This window comes from Pinus tabuliformis, chromosome 3_1 (genome assembly GCF_031772625.1).
Source record: "Pinus tabuliformis cultivar Carrire ecotype Pingquan chromosome 3_1, CPIR1, whole genome shotgun sequence".
Classification (NCBI taxonomy): Eukaryota; Viridiplantae; Streptophyta; class Pinopsida; order Pinales; family Pinaceae; genus Pinus; species Pinus tabuliformis.
The window spans coordinates 509,150,305-509,171,376 of NC_142301.1; the positions used below are offsets into that span (position 1 = coordinate 509,150,305).

At 34.8% G+C, this 21,072-nt stretch overlaps 1 long non-coding RNA gene across 1 annotated transcript; it reads right to left on the reverse strand.

Annotated features, from left to right (window-relative positions):
• Positions 1–18,080: 18,080 nt before the first annotated feature.
• On the reverse strand, positions 18,081–18,657 carry LOC149188040 (uncharacterized). The gene is made up of 3 exons (XR_016256232.1): positions 18,522–18,657; positions 18,366–18,419; positions 18,081–18,251 (listed from the first exon to the last, which is right to left on the reverse strand). It is a non-coding gene; the product is annotated as an uncharacterized LOC149188040 (long non-coding RNA).
• Between the last annotated feature and the right edge of the window lie 2,415 nt (positions 18,658–21,072).

Here is a 21,072-nt window from a genome sequence, read left to right on the forward strand (position 1 = left end):
CTTAGTTATAATATTAAATTACATATGTAAGAGAGAAAAATCTTCACAATTGTTATTCCTAGTGTCACTATAGCAATCTAGATTATTGATAATCTAAGCTAATGTTAGTTTCAAGACACATTCAAAATATTATATATACCCAAAGGTACATGGAAGTGAAAATACATGTCATTTGATGTTGTCTACTTGACTGGGTACCAACAAGGATTACAAGGGTTTCCAACTCAGTGAAATATATTTTGTTTCCTATATATATGCTTCCAAACCACAATTTCACTCACTAAATGATAGATCTCTATTTTATTTATATACATCAAAACATGTTTCTAACTTGAAAAAAATTGCTTGAAAAATATAATAGGAATGAAATTTAATACCATTTTTGATGTGCCAAATAGAAATATTTAGAGCATAAATGACATATATTTTTAAAAAAAATTCAGAAAGAAACATAATTGGAAACATAGTACAGAATATGAACAAACATTTTTACCTTTATTGATATGGATGCAATGTTGACTTTCCTCTTTGAGGATGCAACCTCCAATAGAGTACATGTCAAATCACAAATGATTTCAAAGACATTTTTTACAATAATTCTACATCATTATACGGTACTTTCTATCCCCTAAAAGTATTCTAGAGAAAGAACATTCTAGTATGTGGAACATTTTAATAATCCTTCTTCAATATTTGTGTTTAGACTACTAGATGGATGTTATTTACTACATACGACCTCCATACATAGCAATACATAATAATATATTTACATAAGGAGTTAGGGAGACTAGGGCCCTAACATGAAACAAATAGTTGTGGCCCTATAGCTTAAATACTTTAGAGTGTAATAGGAGCCTTTGACTCTCCATTATTTTGTAAAGTTCCCTAGCAGCACTAGCCATTGCATTTTAATAAAACTAAGTTGAATTAGTCATTGTAAGTTTTTTTTATATTCATATTAAATCTCTTTGTACTTTGTATTTAATTTTATTCTTCATTGAACGTATGGTATTCATGGGAGCTTCACCTATTGACAAATATCCTACCAGATTCATTCATAAAGGGGGTTTCTAAATTATAAAAAACAAAGTCAATATATTGTAGGTATCAGGGAGGGATGTGAGCTAGGTGAGTTTACAAGCATCGTGGGGTATGAAAATAGGCATTCATTAAAAATGGTGTATATCTATTTAAATAATGGCTTTTTATTAGAAAATTGTATTGAGACAGGGTATCCAACAAAAATATTTTCAGATACTTTATCAATATCTAGTGAGATTAGAGGCATTCTTTGATATCCCATGATTGCAAGTGCTATGATGGATGTTGACTAAGAGGAGACCATGTTTCATTGAGTGAATTTTATCTTAGGGTTCACTCTCCACCATATCAAACACACACACATAAAAAAAATGTTGAAAATTTAAAAGTTCTATTTTCTTTCAATCTTATTTTTGGCCTTTCTACCAAATGAAATAACTAATTAAAAATATATATATACCCATGTTTCTAAGAATAAATTTACTTAATAGGAAATGACCAAAGTTTTATATAGAATGACCACAAAAGTTGAGGATTTTTATAAAAATATCACCAAATATTTATAATCGAAAATTTGAAAAAATATTCTTCATTAGATTGTAAAGCACTGTTGAATTCGAATAAAGCTATCTTATTAATTGTTGAAAGTTTTATTATGTATTTATATTAATTTTTTTTGCACATTTTGTAATTAATTTTATTCTTTGTAAGTAACTCCTACTATTTTATTATGATAGCATATGAAAATAAACAAACACCAATAAAAACAATATTTCAATATTTTCCGCAAGATGAATTTATCCATTTTTTACCAAATAATGCAAAAAAAATTCAACACACTTAAAGAAAAATCATAAATATTTTCTATAAAATACTTTAATTTTCCTGTTTTAAAAAATATCATTAAATATTTATAATTAACCATTTGAAAATTATAAAAACTCATAGAAAATCCTCCAAATCCTTCAAATTTTTATACATTTCAATTAAGTTATATATGTATGATAAGTGTGTATATATATATATATATATATTAAATAATACACTCATCATAATGACTCAACTAATCATTGTCTGCTTATATACCCCCGAGTTAAAACTATTATAGGGAAAAACAAGAATAGCATCTCAGCAATATAGAACTATTCTATGTTTCATATTTCTAGGAGATGCTATTTCAACGTACTATTTACTAGTTTATATCCCAGGACAAAGTCATATGAAAGTAAATATGACCCTTAATAAGGATTCACATACATATACATATTATTTATTATTTTATCTCCACGGATAAAGTCGTATGAAAGTAAATATAATCCTTAAAAGCATTCACATACATATAAATATGAGTCGTCATCATGGTATGCGGTATTATTGGTCAGTTGCTGGATAATAGTGATTTAGCACCTTCTCTTATGGCTGACCAAAGTGTGTTGTGAGAGTAAGAGTAAGTGAGGTGGAGTCCAATTGAATCCAGAAACCAACCACTTTTTCCATGAAAACCTAATAGTCTTCCTCCCTTCCTGGGAAAAGAAAAGTAAGTCCCTTTCTCCACACCATATTGTCCAAACTTTCTCACATGAGTGAAATGTAAGTGATCTTATAACAGTGTTCCATCAAAGATAGGACCAAAATGCCCACTTATTGACATAAGTACCTCGTCGGGATAATTGAGTTTAATTTGGAAAAAAACATTCATTCTTTCAATATTATAATGGATGAAAGAAATAAAAATTAATTTTCTTATTTCATACCGTCGAAAAGATATAAGTATTATTTTAATAAAACAATATATTAAAAATAATAAATAAGGAAAGTATACAAAGTAAATATAATATAAATATAGCATATTGTTATGAAACCAGTTCCAAAAAAATAGAAAAGAAAGATGAATGCTTTAGAAATCAGCGTCTTCGAGGAGGAAACCTCTTTTACATTACATAAATGAACAATTTTTGGATGATGCAAATGACAAAGCCTCATTTCTATATGTAAGAGTCTAAGGGGTCATAATGTAATTAGAGCCGACATAACAATCGTAATGTAAGGGCAGAACAATAACAATAGTGGGCTTCTATGGAGCACAATAATAACAATATGGGGACTATATGGGCACAACAATATAATAATGGGGTTGCACTAGTAACAATAAGGGGTTACACTAGTAGTATAGGGACTTAACATGCCCCTCTCCTTCAAAAAGTGTTTCCCTCAATCCTTGATTAGTTCTGGATGCTTCTGTATAAAATTCTCGTCTTACCATCTAGAATCTTTAGCAGGTAAGTTCTTCCAATTGATGAAATACTCTAAAATTGATCAATTTTATAGTTGTCGGGATTTTGTTTCCATGACTGCTTCAGGTTTCATTATGATTTTTCCTTCCTCGTCAAGTTTCGACACTTATAATCTAGGAGCTTGTCACTTATAAACTTCTTTAACCATGAAACATGGAAAACTGGGGGCACAACAATAACAACAGTGGGCTTCTATGGGGCACAATAATAACAATATGGGGACTACATGGGCAAAACAATATAATAATGGGGTTGCGCTGATAACAATAAGGGATTACACTAGTAGTATAGGGACATAACAAATATTTACTTTTATCTTATATTTGTTTTGACCATGTCAACCAATATAGGAATGAAACATATGGATTGTTCAAAGTTGATATGGATATAGACCAAGTTTGTGAAAAAACGAAATAACAAAGGAGGGTTATCAAACAAAATTTCTTCCTCACACTTGGTTTTAATGAATATCGTTACTCTTTACATGATTTTTTTTTTTTTAGAATTTCAATTATTATTATTGATTTTTATTTTGATTTGGGTATTAACTTGTCTTTGACCAAAAATTTATGCTATTTATCCATAGTTTAACATTAAGAATTCAATTTTTGTTATTTTTTAGTATTATTTAAATTTATTTGTTTGTAAAATGATTGGTTGAATTATTGCGGGTTATTTTTATTTTTATTTTTACTTTTATTTATTTATTTATTTATTTATTTATTTATCTATTTATTTTTTATTTATTTTTATTTTTATTTTTATTTTTATTTTATTTTTTATTTTTGTTTTTTTTATTTATTTATTTTTTCTTATTATTTCCATTTTCATAAATTATAGTTTTTCTCCATATTTTCAATTTAAAATAACTTATTATTATATTAAAAACACATTTTAGTAAATTTTATATATATTACTAAAAAATAAAACACATAAATATATATAAAAATACAAACATATATATTAAAGTGTATATATGTTAATATAAACATTATTAGTTAATCTTATTTATTAATTTTGGTGATGAAACTAAACAATACAACATTTTATTAGTTATGTTATTTTTATGATAAAATATTTATTTTTATTACTTTTAGTTTAATTAAACTATAGTTAAGCTAAGCGTCCGTACCAGCTACTATGTAGCTCTTGTTTTAATATATATTAAATTTCAATTATTTCAATACATATTATTGTATATGTTTTATTTCAATATATGTTGTCATGGTGTACGATAAATGAATGAAAGATGGTGGGAGGTTTCTATTCATATTAAGAAATCAAATGTATTTTTTTTAAGACAATGATGGTATTACATGAATTTTTATATTTTTTTTGGAATATTAGATTTATGGAATTGCTAGTTGTAAGAAAATATTTGAATTACAAGAATGCTTCCAAATATATATAATTTGATTTACAATAACGCTGGTAAATATATAAATATAATTTTATGTTATATATATATATATATATATATATATATAAGCAAAATGGAAAAAATATAATATAAGTTTATAAGAAAGAAAAGTATATTAACAACTTTTTCAGTTTATATATCAAATTCCTAAAGCTTCAAATTATTATATCTTTTAAATTTCTATCATAATATCTATCTAAATCTCTAAAAACAATTATATATGTATTTATTATTAAAAGAGTTATATAATTTTTTTTTATGCATGTGAAAATATTCATAATTTATGTATTTAATAAACACATATTATAATATGCTTATAATTTTTATAGTTTCATTGCAAATTTAACTAACGTTTTATTGACTACAAATTTCCACTGGAGATACATATATTAATAATAATATTTAACTAATAAGGCTTTATATTCCAACATAAAATATGGTTCACAGGAAATATCATTTAAACATTTGTAATGCAAAATGCCTTGCTAAATGTAGTACCAAGACTAGCATCCCAACATAGAAAATAGCAAAAGACAACACATTTACAGTTTTAGTGTACATAACACCCCATAAACCACCTCTATCTCGTGTTTCTACCAATTAAAATTTGCGTCCCAAATTCAGCCACATTTCCCTAGGTTGCCCCAACACACTCACTTGCACAATTTAGTACTAGAACATGGATTATAATTTGCATCCCAAATTCAGCACACTCCCCTCCCTTCCCAGAGGTTGCCCAAAGACAACCACCCATATAATTTAGTACTAAAAAAATTAAATAATCGTAATAATTAGAATCTAAACATAATAAAGGGATATAAGGAATTTCATCTAAGCTTTTGTCACACCATCGTTCACATACACAAAAAAAAAAAAAAATTTACTATACATCTCATTTAAAACACTTGCTATATACTACATACGTTTAACCTTGATGTATGCGCGCATGTTTAAATTATTACATACGTTATGCCATGTAATTTTCAGCTGATAGCCTATGTTTCTTTTTATTGTTGTTGTGGTCCCGGGTTGTATAAACGACGTGGCTTTGAATTACCATGTCATACATTTTAGTGTAAGCTTTGACTTCACGCAAAAGCCAGCTATGGACCACCAGTTCTACAGTGGATATTAATGTGGCTCAGGCTTCGGCGGTCCTGCTGCAGCCCTTGCAGGTGCCAGCTCGCCCTTGCCTTAATAACTGCAGTCCTTAGCGAGGCAGGTGGCATGTTTTGGCTCCTTAGGCCATGTGACACCTCGGTTACGATGATCTCGGCCTTTTCGCTTTACGTTCCTGCCTTACTTCAACGGTTGGGATCTCTCCTTCGGATCGAAGGGCTGAGATGCAACGAGGATTTAGGCCTTTACAAAAGAACTTCCGAGCAATCTCAGGTTCATTTGCTCTTTTGGTCTCTTCGGCTCCGTCTCAGCACTCCATCTCTTGTTCGATACCACCAGCTCTACCTTCACCCTCTGCAACTGCTCCGAACACTGGACGCTGTGAAGTGTCCGCCATCGAGCCGCACAGGTATTGATTTTCAGTTTTCCAAATCTATAGCATGCACTACAGTTCGTTTTTTTTTTTTTGTTGAATGTTCCCTACCGATTTATTTCCTCTTCACTATTGAGGTGTGCAACTGGGTTATTCAACCCCTTCGATGGTGCCAAGATGGTTGTTCACGGCGGTTCAACTCTTCCGGTGGTCACAGGTGAGTTATCAGTCCTTTTGTTTACTCTGCTCTGCATACGAGAGCTCAAACTTCATAGGTATTGAGTTATGTCTCTATGGTTGCTGCAGACCGCCTTTCAAACGCAGGTTCCCTTACTCAGATGCTGAGGTATTCTCCACAGAGAACCCTCACGACTTACATACATGTTTGTAGTCTGGTCATGCCAAGGACTCGCTTGTTGAGTTATTACCATGGTGGAATTTCTGAGTTCTTTTACATGTTTTACTGACTTATGTTATTTATTTTGCTGCCCTTATGGCACATTAGGATTTGGGTTTGCTGTATCTGTTATCAAACTTATGGATGCGGGTCTGACCGTATCACGCAGACCTGGACTAACAGTTTAAGGTGCTTTTAAGGTTTTTCCCTTGTTAGAATATGAACAGTTGAATCTTGACCAGGGTTTCACCATTCGGTGTTATTTTTGTATTTATAAACATGGAGCCGTGACTCTGTCTAAGCTCTCGGGCATCTTATGCTTTGCGTTTTATATGAATCTATTTCGTGTTCTCAATCAATATTAGAACAGTGTATGGTTTATTTTCGTGTTGCTGTTTTCGCTCGTCTCAACGACGGCAACCTCATACTTTTACTCAGGTTATGATCATCGCCTGAATAATGCACTCTGCTATTCTCTATGCAATTTTCGTCTTGGTTTAACTTGTACAGAGAGTTTTCGGTTAATTATAAGAACAATATTATGTGTTCTCCTTTCCTTAGGGTACTGTCGAATATAAAAACGCCTGAAGCTTTTCCCCTTTAAAGTGACATGCACAGGGTTTTGTATATATATATATCTCATCTCATTCCTTCAGCGCTCTTAACAAACTGGTTCGCTGTTTGGCATCTGCGATTACTGCGGTTTTAATGACACAGGTATAATGGAATACGGTATGGTTCTTGCTCTTAGTTTTGCACAGTTTACAGGTTAACTGTCTTTGTCCGGAATGGCTTATTTACTCCTAGACATAGCTACAGTCACATTGTTATAGATAGTTGTAAACTATTTGCTTCTAATGACAGATTAAAAATCCGACTACAGTCGGTGCTCTCTACCTCGACTCAGAGGGTTTCAATTTCGCTTCTGTCGACACCTTATGTAACTGCTCATTCGTGTTCAGGATTTTCTACCCTGTTTGTTCCATTATTCATTGTTCTGTTATTAGCACAAGGCTTCTGTCTCTCTGACGAGATTATGTTATGTTTATTATTAGATAACCAGTTTTCTTTTGGGAACTACCCCTGTCATTCTATGACCAGTTACATTAACTACACCTATTGTAGCTTCATTTATCACACAACTAGTTCAGGTTATGTCTTCTCGACTAGGTATTCTAACCCTTTACTTGAATAGCTACACCTGTGCAGTTACTTAAACAATATAACAGTGTCTAGGAGAATGAACATAAACCTTATTTACCACTATAAATTCACTTTATATAATAACAGTATTTAGGAGAATGAACATAAACCTTATTTACCTACTGTAAATTCACTGTATATTTATATTCAACCAGGGACTCTGCAACTTGAAACCGTACCTAGTTCACCAGAGTCAGGAATGGGTTCTCAAACAAGTCACCTGTGCTTTGTTTCTGCTCTTCCACCCAGCCATGAGATCCATCCCTCAGACGGAATTCTCCCCCCAAGCCATCTTGCAGGCCACAAGCCCTCAACAAGATTTGTGCACTTTTGTGCCTGGTTATCTGGTCCTAACCAGACTTAACCAGTTTTTCTCTTTTCTTTTTCCTCTTTCCTCTTCTTGGAAAAGGTCTCTTCTGTCTGTCCCCACAGCACAGAACTTCCTCCCTACAGCCAGGACTTTTCCTGTTCTGGGAGGGTAGTTTCCATCAGTTATTATAACTGAACTCTTTCTTTTAAATCCACCTCTTAGAGGCTGCCAGCATTTCAAGAAAATATTTAAATTACTTTCATAAAATAGTTTGTAACAGTTTGTTTTTAAACATAAACAACAACTGTATTAATGTCTTTTACCACAGTAAATTTTCATATTTACATAATCTGGGGTCATCACATCTCCCCCTCCTGTGATTGGACATCGTCCCGATGTCTGTCTCCCTTAAACAAATTCGGGTAAGCTTCTCTAAGGAGTTCCTCATCCTCCCAAGTGGCCTCTTCAGGCCCATAATGCTGCCATTGCACCTTAGCTTGGGAAATAACCCGTTTCCGCAGCTGCACTTCTCTCCGGTCGAGAATGGTCAGTGGTTCGACCAGAACCTCGCCTTCCGGCTCGACCTGCAATCAGCAACAGATTTAGTTATTTTCTTGTTTAGGAACAAAGCTTATCTAGGATGACCAGATTAATTCTTACCCGAACATTCTGCCATTGAATCACATGTTTAGGATCGTAGACGTATTGTTTTAATACGGAAACGTGAAAAACATTGTGGATCCTAATATGGCTTGGTAGAGCGAGTTGATAAGCTACCGGCCCCACCCTTGCCAAGATTTGAAAAGGTCCAAAATAGCGAGGTGCAAGTTTGGCACACCCGCTCCACTGCAAAGTACTTCTTCTGGGTTGAATTCTAACAAACACATGGTCCCCAACTTGGAATTCTTTGAACCTTCTCTTTCGATCAGCAAAACTTTTCTGTCTGTCCTGAGCGGCTTTTAAGTTAGCACGCACCTTTTTTACCGTGTCTTCCATTTCCTTGAGCATCTCCGGACCAATTCGTAACCTATCCTCAGGTCCACCCCAACTTGAGGGTGTGCGGCACTTCCGCCCATACAGAACCTCAAAAGGACTCAGCTGTGTTGAGGAATGATACCCATTGTTATATGCAAACTCGACCAGGTGGAGGTATTCCTCCCATTGAGTTGGTTTCATCATAACACATGCCCTCAGCATGTCCTCCACTACCTGATTTACCCGTTCCGTTTGGCCATCGGTCTGGGGATGATAAGCTGTGCTAAAGTTCAGCTGTGTTCCCAGTTCAACAAACAATGTCCTCCAAAAGGTTGATGTGAACTTAACATCACGATCAGAGATAATTACCTTCGGAAGTCCATGCAATTTGAACACATTTTTCATGAAAATATGAGCAATTTGCACAGCCTTATACGTTGATTGCACAGGTATGAAGTGTGTTGCCTTACTTAACTTATCCACTACCACCATAATGGAATCATTATTTTTCTTCGTTCGAGGCAATCCGGTTATAAAGTCCATGGAAATAGTCTCCCATTTCCATTCCAGAATGGGTAAGGGTTGTAACAGCCCTGCTGGATGCAAATGCTCTGCCTTAATCTGTTGACATTCTAGACATCGCGCTAGATACTCGGCTACTTCCTTCTTCATTTTTGGCCAATAATATTCCTTTCGAAGAGCGGTAACCATTTTCTGGTACCCTGGATGCCCGGTGTAATGGCTGGTATGAAATTCGTCCAGAATCAGTCTTCTAAGACTATCTTCATTGGGTACATACAGCTTTTTATTAAAATACAACATTCCGGCATCATCTAGCTCATACCCCTGTTGTATTTCCTTACCAGAAAGTTGTTGTACTTGCTGTTTAATTTGCTGGTAAACAACATCTTGATCAGCCGCTGTTTTTATCCTTTCAAGTAGAGTACTCTGCCATTTACTGACCGAAATCTTGCACACGCATTGTACCTTTCGACTCAATGCATCAGCTACTCGGTTCTCCTTCCCCTTTAAATGCTTAATTTCAAAATCAAACCCGCTTAAGAAGTCGGCCCAACGAGCTTGTCTCGTATTTAAAGTGGGTTGGCTGAAATAGTTTGTTAAGCTGTGGTGGTCTGTTAACAACAGAAATTTTCTTCCCAAAAGGTAGTGTCGCCACATTTTCAGTGCATGGATAACAGCTGCCAGCTCCAAGTCGTAAGCAGAGTATTTCTGCTCATGTTCCTTTAGTTTCCTCGATTCATATGCAATGACTCTTCCTTCTTGCATCAGCACTCCTCCCACGCCTTCTTTGCTTGCGTCAGTGCAGACCACGTAATCCTTGTTAGGATCAGCTATACTCAATATGGGCGCGGTGGTGAGTAAGTGCTTGAGCTGTTCAAAGCTCTGCTGACATTCTGAGGTCCACTTAAATACCTTTCCCTTCTTTTGTAAGGAGGTGATAGGGTATGCTACCCTTGAAAAGCCTTCCACAAATCTTCTGTAATAACCCGCTAACCCCATAAAGGATCTAATATCTGCCACATCCTTTGGTATGGGCCACTCCATTATAGTTCTGATTTTCTCAGGGTCTACTGCAATTCCTTCCTTTGTGATTACATGGCCTAAGTATTGTATCTCCTCCTTGAAGAAATCACACTTACTAAACTTTGCATATAATTGATGTTCTCGCAAAGTTTGCAACACCAATCTAAGGTGTTCCTCATGCTCCTCTCTTGATCGAGAATAAATCAGAATGTCATCTATGAATATCAACACAAATTTGTCTAAGAATCTGTGAAACACACTGTTCATCAAACACATGAAGGTAGCAGGTGCATTGGTCAGACCAAAAGGTAGCACCACGAATTCATAATGTCCATACCGCGTTCTGAAAGCTGTCTTAGCGATATCCTCCTCTTTAATTCTGATCTGATGATAACCAGATCGCAGATCAATCTTAGAGAATACCGTCGCTCCCTTCACCTGATCGAAAAGTTCATCGATCCGAGGCAAAGGATATTTATTTTTGATCGTGAGCTTATTCAGCTGACGATAATCAATACACATCCGGAAAGTTCCATCTTTCTTTTTGACAAATAACACTGGGGCTCCCCAGGGTGATACACTGGGACGGATGTAGTTTTTATCTAGCAGCTCCTGCAGTTGCATTTTTAATTCTGTTAGTTCTGGTACACTCATTCGGTATGGTGCCCGTGACACGGGTGCTGCCCCCGGAATCAATTCAATAGTGAAGTCCACATCTCTTTTAGGTGGCAATCCCGGTACTTCCTCAGGAAAAACATCTGCAAATTCTTGTACCACCGGAATGTTACCCAGCGTAGCAGTTTTTTCTTTCTGATTTGCGTAACCCACCTGGATAGCGTAAATTTGGCACTTCTTTCTGATACATTTAGCTAACTGAGATGCTGTAATGGGTCGAATCTGCACGGGGTGCTTAATTCCTTGTAATTCCTGCTGCTCTCCACGGTCATCCTTATAGTAGATGGTTTTTGTCTTGCAATTCACTAAGGACCAGTGTTTTTCCAGCCAATCCATCCCAATCAGGATATCATATGAACCCAACGGTAGTATGTTTAAGTCTGCCACTATTGGCTGCCCTGCTATGGTTAGAGAGCAGTTATTTATCTTGGCCAAGACCCGTCTCTTGGCTCCTGTAGCTAATTGGACCAACCACGGATTCCTGAATTTTTCAGATTGTAATTTACACTGTTCTACTATCTTTGGGCTAACATAACTTAAGGTAGCTCCTGGATCAATAAGAACAACTATAGAAAGGTTTGAAATTTTACCTTCAAATTCGACCATAGATGGCTGGTACTCCGCTTGGCGGTCTTCCAAAGCTGCATTAATTCTGGGTACACTACGTGCCACGTCCCCAACGGTCGATGCTTCATGAATTTGGGATATCTGGTCTGTCCCCTTTCGCTGTGGGCAGTTTTTAACATAGTGAGGTCCTCCACAGCCCCAGCATTGAACTGGAGGTCTGGTCATCCCTTCACCTTCTGGCCTAACAGGCTGCTCACTTACTCTGTTTTCACTTACTGGCCTAGCTCGGGGCGCACTTCTTGTTACAGATCTACTGTTCAATCCTTTACCAGCTCCCCTACTTCCATTGCTGCGACCTCCCTTGCTGCTTCCAACCACCCGACTGCTCCTTTTCTCATTCCATCTTTTATTTGAAGTATCCCCCTTCTGTTTATTCTGCTGGTAGCAGATCCTTGCTTTACGAATAGCCTCATCCATGGTCCTAGGATTGTCAAACTCAATCCTCTCTCTTATATATGAAGGTAAGCTGCTCACAAACCTTTGGACCTTGGCTTTCTCCTCTTTGATATAAGGTACATAGCGTAGCAGAGAGGTAAAGCGATTAATGAACTCGTCCATCGTCTGCTGCCCCAGTCTTAAATCATGGAACTCTCTCGCTTTTTCATCGTAGAAGCGCTCAGTTAGGTACCTTTCTTTGAAGTATTTCTGAAATTTCTCCCATGTAATGGTCCGTTCACTTACCCCCTTGATAATCTTGATTTCCTCCCACCACAAGGTTGCCTTACCTTGTAGCTGGAAAATAGCCAGTCTCGCCTTCAAATTGTGATCATACTCATACAACTGAAAATATTTATTCATATTTATCAACCATGCTTCAGCTGCTTCCTCCTGTTCGCCATCGAAATGTGGGGGTTTAATTTTTCGAAACTCTCCCTGCAGCTCCATTTTCTGACGTTTTGAGGTTTGCTGCTGTGGTGCATTATCAGAGTGATCCTCTTTGCCATCTGAATTTTCAGGTTCAATCTGATAGTCTTGTTCTTCTGTCATCCTCTGTTGTTCTGCGCTGGGGTTAGATAGAGGTGGATTTTGCCTGTCCGACAAACTCTTCAGAATTCTTTCTTGTTCAACTGTCAAACGCGCGTTGTCCTCTCGCAACCGTGCCATCTCATTTTTCAACTCCTGAACAGTTTCCAGGATTGCAAGGTTGGTACTTCGTGTTTCCTCACCCAACTGTACCCACAGCTCTGGGTTCTCTCGAGGGTTGCTGCCGGTTCCTTGCATTTTGTCTCCTTTCTGGCTTAACTGTTAGCTGTTGTAATTCTGTATTTCACCCCTAAATAGACAGAACAACAGTTAAGTAAATTATTAACTTACATATGTATGCATGGTGTATGCTTCTGCACAGTGAAACATGTTTTGCTTGAGGCCACAGTGTTGAAACTGGGCTCTGATACCAATTTGTCACACCATCGTTCACATACACAAAAAAAAAAAAAAATTTACTATACATCTCATTTAAAACACTTGCTATATACTACATACGTTTAACCTTGATGTATGCGCGCATGTTTAATTATTACATACGTTATGCCATGTAATTTTCAGCTGATAGCCTATGTTTCTTTTTATTGTTGTTGTGGTCCCGGGTTGTATAAACGACGTGGCTTTGAATTACCCTGTCATACATTTTAGTGTAAGCTTTGACTTCACGCAAAAGCCAGCTATGGACCACCAGTTCTACAGTGGATATTAATGTGGCTCAGGCTTCGGCGGTCCTGCCGCAGCCCTTGCAGGTGCCAGCTCGCCCTTGCCTTAATAGCTGCAGTCCTTAGCGAGGCAGGTGGCATGTTTTGGCTCCTTAGGCCATGTGACACCTCGGTTACGATGATCTCGGCCTTTTCGCTTTACGTTTCCGCCTTGCTTCAACGGTTGGGATCTCTCCTTCGGATCGAAGGGCTGAGATGCAACGAGGATTTAGGCCTTTACAAAAGCACTTCCGAGCAATCTCAGGTTCATTTGCTCTTTTGGTCTCTTCGGCTCCGTCTCAGCACTCCATCTCTGGTTCGATACCACCAGCTCTACCTTCACCCTCTGCAACTGCTCCGAACACTGGACGCTGTGAAGTGTCCGCCATCGAGCCGCACAGGTATTGATTTTCAGTTTTCCAAATCTATAGCATGCATTACAGTTCGTTTTTTTTTTTTTTGTTGAATGTTCCCTACCGATTTATTTCCTCTTCACTATTGAGGTGTGCAGCTGGGTTATTCAACCCCTTCGATGGTGCCAAGATGGCTGTTCATGGCGGTTCAACCCTTCCGGCGGTCACAGGTGAGTTATCAGTCCTTTTGTTTACTCTGCTCTGCATACGAGAGCTCAAACTTCATAGGTATTGAGTTATGTCTCTATGGTTGCTGCAGACCGCCTTTCAAACGCAGGTTCCCTTACTCAGATGCTGAGGTATTCTCCACAGAGAACCCTCACGGCTTACATACATGTTTGTAGTCTGGTCATGCCAAGGACTCGCTTGTTGAGTTATTACCATGGCGGAATTTCTGAGTTCTTTTACATGTTTTACGGACTTATGTTATTTATTTTGCTGCCCTTATGGCACATTAGGATTTGGGTTTGCTGTATCTGTTATCAAACTTATGGATGCGGGTCTGACCGTATCACGCAGATCTGGACTAACAGTTTAAGGTGCTTTTAAGGTTTTTCCCTTGTTAGAATATGAACAGTTGAATCTTGACCAGGGTTTCACCATTCGGTGTTATTTTTGTATTTATAAACATGGAGCCGTGACTCTGTCTAAGCTCTCGGGCATCTTATGCTTTGCGTTTTATATGAATCTATTTCGTGTTCTCAATCAATATTAGAACAGTGTATGGTTTATTTTCGTGTTGCTGTTTTCGCTTGTCTCAACGACGGCAACCTCATACTTTTACTCAGGTTATGATCATCGCCCGAATAATGCACTCTGTTATTCTCTATGCAATTTTCGTCTTGGTTTAACTTGTACAGAGAGTTTTCGGTTAATTATAAGAACAGTATTATGTGTTCTCCTTTCCTTAGGGTATTGTCGAATATAAAAACGCCTGAAGCTTTTCCCCTTTAAAGTGACATGCACAGGGTTTTGTATATATATATATCTCATCTCATTCCTTCACCGCTCTTAACGAACTGGTTCGCTGTTTGGCATCTGCGATTACTGCGGTTTAATGACACAGGTATAATGGAATACGGTATGGTTCTTGCTCTTAGTTTTGCACAGTTTACAGGTTAACTGTCTTTGTCCGGAATGGCTTATTTACTCCTAGACATAGCTACAGTCACATTGTTATAGATAGCTGTAGACTATTTGCTTCTAATGACAGATTAAAAATCCGACTACAGTCGGTGCTCTCTACCCCGACTCAGAGGGTTTCAATTTCGCTTCTGTCGACACCTTATGTAACTGCTCGTTTGTGTTCAGGATTTTCTACACTGTTTGTTCCATTATTCGTTGTTCTGTTGTTAGCACAGGGCTTCTGTCTCTCTGACGAGATTATGTTATGTTTATTATTCGATAACCAGTTTTCTTTTGGGAACTACCCCTGTCATTCTATGACCAGTTACATTAACTACACCTATTGTAGCTTCATTTATCACACAACTAGTTCAGGTTATGTCTTCTCGACTGGGTATTCTAACCCTTTACTTGAATAGCTACACCTGTGCAGTTACTTAAACAATATAACAGTGTCTAGGAGAATGAACATAAACCTTATTTACTACTGTAAATTCACTGTATATAATAACAGTATTTAGGAGAATGAACATAAACCTTATTTACCTACTGTAAATTCACTGTATATTTATATTCAACCAGGGACTCTGCAACTTGAAACCGTACCTGGTTCACCAGAGTCAGGAATGGGTTCTCAAACAAGTCACCTGTGCTTTGTTTCTGCTCTTCCACCCAGCCATGAGATCCATCCCTCAGACGGAATTCTCCCCCCGAGCCATCTTGCAGGCCACAAGCCCTCAACAAGATTTGTGCACTTTTGTGCCTGGTTATCTGGTCCTAACCAGACTTAACCAGTTTTCTCTTTTCTTTTTCCTCTTTCCTCTTCTTGGAAAAGGTCTCTTCTGTCTGTCCCCACAGCACAGAACTTCCTCCCTACAGCCAGGACTTTTCCTGTTCTGGGAGGGTAGTTTCCATCAGTTATTATAACTGAACTCTTTCTTTTAAATCCACCTCTTAGAGGCTGCGAGCATTTCAAGAAAATATTTAAATTACTTTCATAAAATAGTTTGTAACAGTTTGTTTTTAAACATAAACAACAACTGTATTAATGTCTTTTACCACAGTAAATTTTCATATTTACATAATCTGGGGTCATCACAGCTTTTGCATACATGGTTTACTAGTAGTATTTTTAGCAATAAGAATTCACATCCATAACATAAAAAAAGACCGATAAAATATGATACATTAACTTTTGGTGTATATAACATGTCTCATTTTATAAATGACCTTTGTCCCTATTTATAATGTAAATCCACTCTAAATTCCACCACACACTCTTGACATACACATACATATACACATGCAACATAGAGACTTACATTTCGAAGTTAGTTAAAAGGCCTTTATCATTGAAAAATTCACCTCCAACCTAGGTATTTCCTATGTTGATAATAAGTTACACCCGAAATTGCACCACACATTGCATATACATATAGCACATCAACTTACACCCTCAAGGTAGTTAATGACTCAACTGATAGTGAATTACAAAGCTGGCTAAGGCTTTTGTTGATCACAAGTTGAACCCTAAATGTAACTCTAATACTTTTGTGTTTGAAAATAAGACCCCAAGTGTTATCACACACACAGATATAGAATATACATATATTAGTGGTAAGAGTTGGTAATAACAAAAAATTAAAATCCCAAAATAAAATAAGATTAACGAAAATTATCATGTAAACCATTATCATAACAATACTTTAAAAACTACCTTGGTTTCTAAATCACTATACCTAAAATCTTGTAAACATATTACTAAGACTTTGAATAACATATAATATGAATTAAAAATAAATTTAAATACTAAAATAAAAAGAAAATTATAAACCATATATATATATATATTAACAAAAATTACTATATTAAACTAATTACTTTTGATTAAATAAAAATAATAATTCAATTAAATACAATTTATTATATTTCAATTTTGTTTTATTAATATATATATTCTATTAAAAGAAATTTAAATAATAATGATTCATATTTTTATTTATGATATTCTCAAGATTTATATTTATATTTAATTAATAATTATATAAAGATTTAATATTTATAATAAAAATTACATATATATATATAATTCATTAGAGAAAAATGTGATAGATAAATGTATGTGTTATATGTATTATATGGATTTAACAATAATAAAAATAATACTACTTTCATTCATATATGTTAAATAAATATGTAATATAAATATGAAGTATCAAGATAGATCAAATCTATGGAGGTGCAAATTTCTTTTAAGATGGTTGCAAGACAACTACTTTGCTAAAAAGAACATTTTAATAATACAAATAATTACAAATTCATATATAGAAAATTCAAATAACTTAAATTTTTTCCCCACATTTCATCCAAATTATGCTTATAATTTTTTTTTTTTTTATTAAATCTAATGTTTATAATTAAAATACTCTAAATCTATTACTTTTTCAATATAACTATAGCTATATTAAAACACTCACAACCATTATGCACAGCCCTGCAGAACACCAACACATCATGCATCATAACACGGCCTCCAGTGGAAGGTAAATAAGAAAGATTACTGAAATTAGACATCATAATTAGTAAAGATGTTTAGTGGGTGTGATCTAACAACATCATGCATCATAACACGGCCTCCAGTGGAAGGTAAATAAGAAAGATTACGAAAATTAGACATCATAATTAGTAATGATGTTTAGTGGGTGTGATCTAACAGTTATGTGAGGGGTTTAATCATCACAAGTTTTGCGATCGAAATAGAACCGTATAAGCCTAAAAACTATTCCAGACTCTACGTTAAAAAAAAATTAAAAAACAAAGTAACAAAATATACAGAAAACAAGTATGTGAAAATACAATTAAAAAAAATTTACCCCGTTTTGTCTCCATAGCCACCATGCTTCTCTGACCAGACCGAACGCAACAACCCTGTGTATTCAAACCTAATGGCGTCTATGGCCTGTGAATAGACTATCACTACCTGCTTCACACCCTGATGAGTTCCATCATCCCACGGACTTCCGCCGCCCCATGGCCTAGCTATGACGGCCTGCTCTTCCATAAAACATGATTTACGCAAACAGAAGATTAAAATGCCTTCGATCTAATGAAAACACAGTCATCAGATCATCAGTGCAACAAAATATTTAGGTATTCGACTCACCATGATGTAGCGTTAGCTGATTACGGGCTTCTCACTGGGAATTAAACTGAGATGCTGCCATCAAAAATCGCATCTACCCTATATCAGCAAATAACTGAATTACAAAATATCTATATGATATGCTTCAGTTTCCAAAGTGTGTGAATTCAACTCTACCTTGTCGTGTTGAAGCACCGAAGAAACCAAAACGAATTGAAGCCAAACCTGACTCCCCGATGCTTGAATTTATGTCACATCTTATATATATATATGGGGCATATTTCTGGTGAGTGGACTGAACCGAGCTGGGACGGTTAAAACGGGTAGAAATTTTGGTAAAAAAAAAATTACAAATTTTTGTACAGTCAGTATTTAAATCACATTTTTTTATGGTGAAAACGGATTCAGCACCATCAAAAATGTATAGAACACCTAAATTTAACAACCATAACTTCTCTACATATAACTAGAATTTCCATAACTTTCTTAACAGAATAGAATTTCCATAACTTTCCTAACAGAATACGGCTATTTCTAGAGACATCATGGAACCTACCGTCTTTTAAAAAGAAGGTTCTGATTCCACCACTAATGGAGAAAAAGAAAAGCAAGCACCATCAGCGGGCGAAAAGAACCAGGATGATATCACGACATGGTGCAAGGAAATTGATATGACAAGACAGGAAACGGATCGGATCCTACGGTACGCGGAGATGGAACCGATTATAACATGTCTTACTTTTATGGATAGCATTCCTTGCTGATAACAATGGGATGTTGGGTTTTTGTTAAGTTCTAAATTTCAACTATATATAGCTGAAGGTTAGGATTCTTTTAGAAAAATATATAACATGTTTAATTTTTATTGATAGTATTTTTTATGGATAATAATAAAATATTGGGTTCTTATTAACTCATAAATTGCTGGTATATATTATTTAAAATTTATTAAATACGTTGTTGGAGTTATAATAACAACAGCAACATTTAATTTTAAACTCTAACAAATTATAAATTCCCCCACAAAAAAATAGTAATAAAATAAAAATAATTACTTTAACGAATTAAATATTCACCAAGAAAGATTTGTTTTCCTTTATGGACGGTATCCAACGATGGCCACGGCCGTAGCACTTCCATTATGACGTACATTTTCATCGTTTTAGCGACGTTCATTGTCATCACTGTTCAGTGATCTTTTTTATTTAAAGAATAAATGCTTCCATAGCTTTCGGTTTGATCCGAATCTTTAGTGCTTTTCAATTGCATTATTGTGTTCAATGTGAGTTTTTAATTTATAAAATTGACTATTTATGATTTTGTTTTTGAAATACTTTGGAATTTGGAGGATGCAAAATGGTTAGTCCATACCAAATTTTATAACCAAACAAAAAAATTGATCACCCAAAAACACTATAAAATAATATATATAGAGATAAAATAATGTTTTATTAAATAATTTTTTTCCAAATTTAATTAAGCCAGCTTCAATATTGAATAGAAAAAGTATAATTTCAAGCTTCTGCCACCAGAAAATATAAAGTCATAAACCATAACAGTAAATACACAGTTCCTAAGCATATGTCGCTACCGTTTATTGTCAGACAAGCTGCAACCGTACGTATTACACAACAGAACATACAGATTTGATATGCCAAGGTCACCTTGAGCATTGCAGATTTTTGGAAGTCTGAGGGATATTGGTCAGTGTAGATCTGGGAAATTTAATGGTTAAAGTGAAATGAAATAATTGATTTCAATTATATTGATTGAATTTTTAAAATATTCAGATTTATAATTTATTGATGATTTTCTATAATGATATGTATCAAATTTTGAAGAAATTATCATCAATTTAAATACTCGTGTAGATTTATTTTAATCTTTGATCTATTAACTGTGAAAGAGATTAAATCTCTTTTTATAATAAAAAAAGGTTTGCATTTTAAGAGATTTGATCCCTCTTAGTATTTTACAATAACAAAATTAATATTTTAGAATATTACAAATTTGAGGTGGAAAGATTTATGTAATTGAAGATTTTAATATATCTATAAGATAATGGTTTTCTCTTTTTAAATATTTATTTTCCAAATATTTAATTAAAAAAATATTAAAACATTTTTGCTACTCTATTTTTTTTTGTGTTGAATTGTATTGTTATTTTTTTATTTGTTTCCATTTATGTGGAATTGTATTGTTTTTTTTTTTTTTTTTTTTTTTTTTTAAAAGGTTATTTTCATTTTTGTTTTGAGAAGACATTATTTTTTTAATTATTATTTTATTGGAGAAACTTACACATGGCCTAATTTTTTTTAATTATTATTTTATTAGAAACCTCGCATACTGGCCTACATATTCACATCTAAGTCTAATAATCACCACAATCTGGTTGTTACTAAAATTACAACCCATTTAAACATAACCACTAAAATTTGGTTATTACCAAATATACAAGAAATTTAAAAATAATCGCCAAAATAAAAACCTTTAACAACCAAATATACAATAAATTTAAAAATAATAACCGAGATTAAAAACTTTTTATTATTATTTAAAACCGTTCATGCATATGATATAAAAGCCAATGTAATGCCTACCAACTACAGGTTTCCTCTCGTCTAAGAAGGCCAAAAAAGGACCAGTTACCTCAAACTTCAAATATTTAGACTATGTGGTCCTGGACCTGCCACAACTGTAATGTTGATATCATGAAAATGTTAATTTA